Source organism: Carcharhinus amblyrhynchos, chromosome 35 (assembly GCF_965287045.1).
Source record: "Carcharhinus amblyrhynchos chromosome 35, sCarAmb.v2.hapA, whole genome shotgun sequence".
Taxonomy (NCBI): Eukaryota; Metazoa; Chordata; class Chondrichthyes; order Carcharhiniformes; family Carcharhinidae; genus Carcharhinus; species Carcharhinus amblyrhynchos.
In genome coordinates this window covers 11,216,951-11,226,213 of record NC_137358.1, presented here as the reverse complement: position 1 = coordinate 11,226,213, position 9,263 = coordinate 11,216,951, and the positions used below count along the sequence as shown (strand labels likewise).

At 51.0% G+C, this 9,263-nt stretch overlaps 1 long non-coding RNA gene across 1 annotated transcript in view; it reads right to left on the bottom strand.

Annotated features, from left to right (window-relative positions):
• Nucleotides 1–625: 625 nt before the first annotated feature.
• Nucleotides 626–9,263, bottom strand: part of LOC145361743 (uncharacterized) — a 73,420-nt gene continuing 64,782 nt past the window's right edge. The window contains exon 3 of the long non-coding RNA XR_013889859.1: nt 626–863. This is a non-coding gene — a long non-coding RNA (uncharacterized LOC145361743). The remainder of the gene's footprint in view (nt 864–9,263) is intronic.

Sequence of the window (9,263 nt, the reverse complement as noted above, 5' to 3'; positions counted from 1 at the left end):
TTCTGTCCCCTCGTCACCAGGCACAACATGATGGGGAAAGAAGGAGGCATGTCCTTCACACAATGGTAACCCCCGCTTGTTGAGTTCGCAACCCTGTACAGCTTCTCGGAGAAATATCGAGATGATTAATTCAGAGCTGTTAAGAGAAATGGTCAGAGTGCTTTCAGAGATCCTAATCCTCTCTCTCTCTCACCAATGCTGGGATTAGTCTATTCCTGGCCTACTTTCAAGGTTTGCTTGACAGGCCCTGAGTGTTCAGTACCAAGATGTGGAGATGCCGGCGTTGGACTGGGGTAAACACAGTAAGAAGTCTCACAACACCAGGTTAAAATCCAACAGGTTTATTTGGTAGTAAAAGCCACCAGCTTTCAGAGCGCTGTTCCTTTGTCAGGTGAATGGAGAGTTCTGATCACAGACAGGGCACATAAAGGCACACACAGCTCACAGAATACTGATTAGAATGTGAATCTTTGCAGCTAATCTGCTATTCAAGTCTTAAAGGTGCAGACAATGTGAGTGGAGATAGCATTAAGCATAGGTTAAAGAGATGTGTATTGTCTCCAGACAGGACAGTAAGTGAGATGTTGCAAGCCCAGGCAAGTCATGGGGGTTACAGATAGTGTGACATGAACCCAAGATCCTGGTTGAGGCCGTCCTCATGTGTGCGGAACTTGGCTATCAGTTTCTGCTCAGCGACTCTGCGCTGTTGTACGTCATGAAGGCCGCCTTGGAGAACGTTTACCCGAAGACCAGAGGCCGAATGCCCGTGACCGCTGAAATGTTCGCCAACAGGAAGGGAACCAGTGACTTCTTACTGTGTTCAGTGCCAAGCCAGCCATAATGTGGTACCTAACTCTTCAGACCTCAGAGGAAATTAAAAACACGCTGATGATGCATGGGTTTACCTGGCAGTGTAGATTTGTCAGGTAGCTTTTCTGAAGAAGTGCCTAATTGATTAGAATCCTTCTCTCCAATTAGTCCTGGGATAAAGAGAGAAATATCTGGGGATGGGGAACAGGTTAATTGTAAACCATTGGGAGGAACAGAAAGAGCTGACACAGACTGATCGGGGGATTTTTACAACCTGCGCATTCTCTGCCCCAGAGTCGCATGATGGTTAGCACTGCTGCCTCATAGCACCAGGGACCCGGGTTCGATTCCTGGTTTGGGTCACCGTCTGTGTGGAGTTTGCACATTCTCCCCATGTCTGCATGGGTTTCCTCCGGGTGCTCCGGTTTCCTCCCACAGTCCAAAGATGTGCGGATTAGGTGGATTGGCATTGTTAAATTGCTGCTTCGTGTCAGGGGGATTAATAGGGTAAATACACGGGGTTATGGGGATAGGACATGGGTGGGATTGTGATGGCTGCAGACTCGATGGGCTGAATGGTGATGGTGAGCTGCCTTCTTGAATCACTGCAGTCCACGTGCTGTGGGTTGACCCACAATGTCATTAGGGAGGGAATTCCAGGATTTTGATGTGGTGACTGAGAAGGGAAGCCTGATATATTTCAAAGTCAGGGTGGTGAGTGGCTTGGAGGGGAACTTGCAGGGGGTGGTGTTCCCATGTATCTTCTGTCCTTCTAGATGGAAGTGGTCGTGGGTTTGGAAGGTGCTGTCTAAGGATCTTTGGTGAATCGCTGCAGTGCATCTTGTAGCTGGTATACACTGCTGCTACTGAGCATCGGTGGTGGAGGGAGTGAATGTTTGTAGATGGGGTGCCAGTCAAGTGGGGTTGCTTTGCCCTGGATGGTGTGGAGCTTCTTGAGTGTTGTTGGAGCTGCCCCCATCCAGGCAAGTGGGGAGTATCCCATCACACTCCTGACTTGTGTTCTGTAGATGGGGGACAGGCTTTGGGGAGTCAGGAGGTGAGTTACTTGCTGCAGTACTCCGAGCCTCTGAACTGCTCTTGTAACCACTGTGTTTATGTGGTGAGTCCAATTGATTTTCTGGTCAATGGTAACCCCAGGGATAAACATAAGAACATAAGAAATAGGAGCAGGAGTAGGCCATCTAGCCCTTCGAGCCTGCCCCGCCATTCAATAAGATCATGGCTGATCTGTCATGTCTCAGTTCCACATTCCCGCCCTCTCCCCATAACCCTTAATCCCCTCGCTTATCAAAAACCCATCAACCCGCGTCTTAAAAATATTTAGCGAGGCAGCCTCCACCACTTCAATGGGCAGAGAATTCCAGAGATTCACCACCCTTTGAGTGAAGAAGTTCCTCCTCAACTCCGTTCTAAACTGCCCCCCCTTTATCTTGAGGCTGTGCCCCCTAGTCCTACTGTCCTTTCTGAGCGGGAAGAGTCTCTCCACCTCTATCCTATCCATCCCATTCATCATCTTATACGTCTCAATGAGATCTCCCCTCATTCTTCTAAACTCTAACGAGTACAAGCCTAGTTTATTCAGCCTCTCCTCATAACTCAACCCCCTCAACTCCGGCATCAGCCTAGTGAACCTCCTCTGCACTCCCTCCAAGGCCAAAATATCCTTGCAAAACCATAGAAAATTTACAGCTCAGAAAGAGGCCTTTTGGCCCTTCTTGTCTGTGCCGAACCATTTTTTGCCTAGTCCCACTGACCTGCACTTGGACCATATCCCTCCACACCCCTCTCATCCATGAACCCATCCGAGTTTTTCTTAAACGTTAAAAGTGAGCCCGGATTTATCACTTCATCTGGCAGCTCATTACACACTCCCACCATTCTCTGTGTGAAGAAGCCCCCCCCCTTAATATTCCCTTTAAACTATTCTCCTTTCACCTTTAACCCATGCCCTCTGGGTTTTTTTCTCCCCTAGCCTCGGTGGAAAAAGTTGGCAGTGGGGAACTCATTAATGGTAACACCACGTATGGGGGGGGGGGGGGGGGGGTGGGGGATGGGAGGGTGGCGGGGAATGAGAGAGGGAAGTGAGGTTGAGATCACAACCAAGATCAGCCCCGATCAGGTGGAGCAGGCTCGCAGGGCCAAATGGCCGACAGCTGCCCTCATGTTCTGAGGCCTAGACACCACTGCCGGTATTTCACCAGCAGAACTGGGGAGACATTTGGAAGCCCACTCTTTGTTGGACCAATCATTAGTCAAGGAGATTACCCCTCTTGCCACCCTGAGGTGGCGATAAATGGTGAGCAGGTCCACCAGGCCTGTCCTTCAGGGATCTCGAGATTTTGAGTCCAATGGAACGAGGGAGGCGGTTCCATGATACTGTAACACCGTGATCGGTCCCCGTGGCTTTATAAAATAGCGGCAACATATTAGTGCACAGCAAGCTCCCACAAACAACAATGTGACAATGACCAATTCAGGTTTAACACACCTACCAGCTGCAATGCCAATGGTGGCATCCATTACTGTACAGAATCCCTACAGTGCAGAAGGAGGCCATTCGGCCCATTGAGTCTGCACCAACTCTCTAAAAAAGAGCTCACCCACGCCTTATCTCCATAACCCAGTGCATTTAGCATGGCCAATCGACCTAACCTGCAGATCTTTGGAAACTAAGGGGCAAATTTACAAAGCCAATCCACCCTAAACTACATATCTTTGGACACTAAGGGGCAATTTAGCATGGCCAATCCACCTAACCTACACATCTTTGGACACTAAGGGGCAATTTAGCACGGCCAATCCACCCTAACCTACACATCTTTGGACACTAAGGGGCAATTTAGCATGGCCAATTCACCTAACCTACACATCTTTGGACACTAAGAGACAATTTAACATGGCCAACCTGCTCTAACCTGCACATCTTTGAACACTAAGGGGCAATTTAGCGTGGCCAATCCACCTAACCTTTGGACTGTGGGAGGAAACCAGACCATATGGAGGAAACCCATGCAGATACGGGGAGAACATGCAAACGCCACACAGGCAGTCACCCAAGGCTGGAATCGAACCGGGGTCCCTGGCACTGTGCCAACCACTGTGCCACCATGCCACCCTGTGTTCTGGGGCAGGTGGTTTGACCAATCGGCATTTGGGGCGGAGGTTGGGTGGGGGGGTGGTGCAGAGGGAGGGGGGGAAATGGGGGCCTGCGGTTTGCGAACACCTGGGAGCTCTTGTCCCTGACAGCACTGAGAGCCCCTGAAACTGTGGGTCAGACTCATCGTGTGGAGGTCCGATGGGGGCGCGGGGGGGGTGATCGATTCAGCGCTCACTGGATTTTACTCTTGCATATGCAGAGAGTCACAAACGGAAAACAAGAGACCTCTACTTCCTTTAAATAAAACAAATTGGAAGTTGTAGCATGAATATTTTATACGTCCTGCACAATAAAACGACCTGGATGGCAACTGAACCGCTTTTGCATTATTTATGACTGCTCTTCGCAGCTCACGGGGTCGGGACTGGAATCCGAGGCTGAATCTCTGTGGTCTCTGCAGCCCCCTCTGTGTTTCTTGCAGAATAATTGGGGGCTAAATGGGATGGCAGCCCTCCCCACCGCCACCGTCGCCTACCCCACTCCCTCTCCTTCCCTCCGAAACACGATTAACTCTGCCCGTTCTCTGCTGCAGAGTCACCTGGCCAACGCTGTGCTTTCTCCTGGCCTGGCAGCTTGGCTGGGTGCTGCCCCCTGCCGCATCGGCGAGGGGCTGGCGGACAGGGGCTGGCCAGCGTGCCAGGCCAAACCAGCCTGTGCCCAGTCCGTCCCTCTTAAAGGGGAAATACCCAACGGCTGGAACGCACGTTGGAGGGAGCGAGTCCGCTCTGGGAAGCAGTCGGCAGTTGGCCCCTCACTCTTACTCGTTCACAGTGAGGAAGGTGGAGGCCATTCGGCCCAATGAGTCTGCACCGACATCAATCCCACCCAGGCCCAATCCCCATAAAACAATCCCACCCAGGCCCAATCACCATAAAACAATCCCACCCAGGCCCAATCCCCATAAAACAATCCCACCCAGGCCCAATCACCATAAAACAATCCCACCCAGGCCCAATCCCCATAAAACAATCCCACCCAGGCCCAATCCCCATAAAACAATCCCATCCAGGCCCAATCACCATAAAACAATCCCACCCAGGCCCAATCCCCATAAAACAATCCCACCTAGGCCCAATCACCATAAAACAATCCCACCCAGGCCCAATCACCATAAAACAATCCCACCCAGGCCCAATCCCCATAAAACAATCCCACCCAGGCCCAATCCCCATAAAACAATCCCACCCAGGCCCAATCACCATAAAACAATCCCACCCAGGCCCAATCACCATAAAACAATCCCACCCAGGCCCAATCCCCGTAAAACAATCCCACCCAGGCCCAATCACCATAAAACAATCCCACCCAGGCCCAATCACCATAAAACAATCCCACCCAGGCCCAATCACCATAAAACAATCCCACCCAGGCCCAATCCCCGTAAAACAATCCCACCCAGGCCCAATCACCATAAAACAATCCCACCCAGGCCCAATCCCCATAAAACAATCCCACCTAGGACCCTATCCCCATAAAACAATCCCACCCAGGCCCAATCCCCGTAAAACAATCCCGCCCAGGCCCAATCCCCATAAAACAATCCCACCCAGGCCCAATCCCCATAAAACAATCCCACCTAGGACCCTATCCCCATAAAACAATCCCACCCAGACCCAATCCCCGTAAAACAATCCCACCCAGGCCCAATCCCCATAAAACAATCCCACCCAGGCCCAATCCCCGTAAAACAATCCCACCCAGGCCCAATCTCCGTAAAACAATCCCACCCAGGCCCAATCCCCGTAAAACAATCCCACCCAGGACCCAATCCCCATAAAACAATCCCACTCAGGCCCAATCCCCATAAAACAATCCCACCCAGGCCCAATCCCCGTAAAACAATCCCACCCAGGCCCAATCCCCATAAAACAATCCCACCAGGCCCAATCCCCGTAAAACAATCCCACCCAGGACCCAATCCCCATAAAACAATCCCACCCAGGACCCAATCCCCGTAAAACAATCCCACCCAGGCCCAATCCCCGTAAAACAATCCCACCCAGGCCCAATCCCCATAAAACAATCCCACCCAGGCCCAATCCCCATAAAACAATCCCACCTAGGACCCTATCCCCATAAAACAATCCCACCCAGACCCAATCCCCGTAAAACAATCCCACCCAGGCCCAATCCCCATAAAACAATCCCACTTAGGCCCAATCCCCGTAAAACAATCCCACCCAGGCCCAATCCCCATAAAACAATCCCACCCAGGCCCAATCCCCGTAAAACAATCCCACCCAGGCCCAATCCCCGTAAAACAATCCCACCCAGGTCCAATCCCCATAAAACAATCCCACCCAGGCCCAATCCCCGTAAAACAATCCCACTTAGGCCCAATCCCCGTAAAACAATCCCACCCAGGCCCAATCCCCATAAAACAATCCCACCCAGACCCAATCCCCGTAAAACAATCCCACCCAGGCCCAATCCCCGTAAAACAATCCCACCCAGGCCCAATCCCCATAAAACAATCCCACCCAGGCCCAATCCCCATAAAACAATCCCACCCAGACCCAATCCCCGTAAAACAATCCCACCCAGGCCCAATCCCCGTAAAACAATCCCACCCAGGCCCAATCCTCGCAAACAATCCCATCTGGGCCCATTCCCCTTAAACCACAATTATGTACCCTCATTAATCCCCCTGACACCAAGGGCAGGATTTTCTGGCTGCGCTCGCCCCAAGGGTTCGATTCCTGGCTCGGGTCACTGTCTGTGCAGAGTTTGCACATTCTCCCCGTGTCTGCGTGGGGTTTCCTCCGGGTGCCCTGGTTTCCTCCCACACTCCAAAGATGTGCAGGTTAGGGTTAATTGGCCATGCAAAATTATCCCTTGATGTCAGGGGGAATTAGCAGGCTAAATGTGTGGGGTTATGGGAATAGGGCCTGGGTAGGACGGTGGCCGGTGCAGACCCGATGGGCCGAATGGCCTCCCTGTACCAATTCTAGGCGGGAAAATCCCACCCGAGTTCAACGGATATGCTTCCATAGCCAGCATGGAAACTGACACACGGTGGGTACAGTTCTACCAACCCAATCAGTTTGACTTTAGCTAAGGAGCCAAGCCTTAGGCTGTGCGACATGTGGGCTAATCAGCTTTGGAGGGAAAGAATCACAGTTGTACCTGATTAAACCAGAAGATTATATATAAACTGCCAAAAGCTTGAAGCAGTTTGGCCTCTGAGTCAATAAGTTACAGATAACCTTATCTATATCTATAACAGGTAAGTTATATATATAGACCATCTTGGCCAATTTGTTAAGGGAGTGTGGAATCATAGAATCCCTACAGTGCAGAAGAGGCCATTTGGCCCATCGAGTCTGCGCTGACTCCCTGACAGAGTATCTTACCCAAACTCATTCCTCCACCCTATTGCTATAACCCCTCACATTCATACAAGAACAAGGAGCAGTACAGGAACAGGCCCTTCGGCCCACCAAGTCTGTGCTGACACAGATTCCTCTCTAATCTAATATTTTCTTGCCTCTATGTGGTCCATATCCCTCTATTCCCTGCCCATTCATGTACCTATCCAGATACCTCTTGAATATTGCTATAGAATCCTCTCCTACCAGTTTCCCCGGCAACGCGTTCTAGGTATTCACCACAATCTGTGTGAAAAACTTGCCCCCTTACATCTCTTAGTTCTAGTTAATTCATCAAACTTACACATCTTGGGATATGAAGGAACAATTAAGCATGGCCAATCCACCCTAACCTGCACATCTTTGGACTATAGGAGGAAACCAGGGCACCCAGAGGAAACCTGCGTAGATAAGAGATAGAACAGACACGACCCGAGCCAGGAATCGAACCCCGGTCCCTGTGAGGCAGCAGTGCTAACCACTGTGCCACAGTGCCGCCCATTTGGTCGAGGCACCATCAAGGCCCCAATTCCCTCTTGGGCGGAGGGAGAAGAAACCCTATGGCACTACTTTTTAAGATAGCCCCCATTGGAACGGTGACGCAGTGGTTAGCACTGCTGCCTCACAGCTCCAGGGACCCGGGTTCGATCCCCGGCTTGGGTCGCTATCAGTGCGGAGCCTGCACGTTCTCCCCGTGTCTGCGTGGGTTTCCTCCGGGTGCTCCGATTTCCTCCCACGCTCCAAAGATACGCAGTTTAGAGGGATTGGCCTTGTGGGGGACAAGGTCGGAGAATCTCGGTCGTAATCGAGTGCCGACACTTCAGTGCTGGGGAGGGTCTGCATTGCCAGAGATGCTGTCTTACAGACACGGCGAAAGACCTCGACGTCTCAAGGTCTTGATATCATTGAAGTTAACTCAACTGTTTATTCTCACAGGGAGATCAGAGGTTACTTTAAACGGCGGAAATCTATGGCTGGAATTTTACCGTCCTGCGTGGGAATCGGAGCAGGTGAGGGGCAGGCTGTGGAAAGGTTCATTGATCTCGGACGGGATTGTGTGGTTTTGGGATGAGCAAGGCCAGGAAATCTTGCCCCCATATATCACACTTTCCTTGATGCTATAAGCACCAGGCCCCCTTCACCACTCAGCCTGGTATCATTTCGAACCTGTTAACCTGAATTGGCAGTTATTGGCTTTGACTGTACAGTTTTTCTCTGTGAGCCTTCCAAAAATCAAATCAGGAATTCATTGGCGGAAGAGCAGAGAAGCTTTTCAATGTTAAATGCAGCAATCTGGATCGCTTCCTGGCACTGTGCCAGCCTCCAACTTGATTGAGCCAAAGTTACTGCTTCCAACTATCGCTGACAAGGCCGGCATCTATTGTCCTTTGGGAAGATTTGAGGGATTGAGTTTAGGAGTCGGGAGGTAATGCTGCAACTTTATAAGACCCTTGTCAGACCCCACTTGGAGTACGGTGCACAGTTCTGGTCGCCTCACTACAGGAAGGATGTGGAAGCTATTGAGAGGGTGCAGAGGAGATTTACAAGGATGTTGCCTGGATTGGGAGGCATGCCTTATGAAGATAGGTTGAGGGAGCTAGGTCTCTTCTCCCTGGAGAGACGGAGGTTGAGAGGCGACCTGATAGAGGTTTATAAAACGTTGAGAGGTATAGATAGGGTGGATTCTCGGAGGCTATTTCCCAGAGCTGAAATGGTCGCTACGAGTGGACACAGGTTTAAGGTGCTGGGAAGCAAGTACAGAGGAGATGTTAGGGGTAAGTTTTTCACTCAGAGGGTGGTGAGCGAGTGGAATCGGCTCCAATCGGTGGTGGTGGAGGCGAACTCGCTGGGGTCATTTAAAAGACTTCTGGATGAGTACATGGGATTTAATGGGATTGGGAGTTACA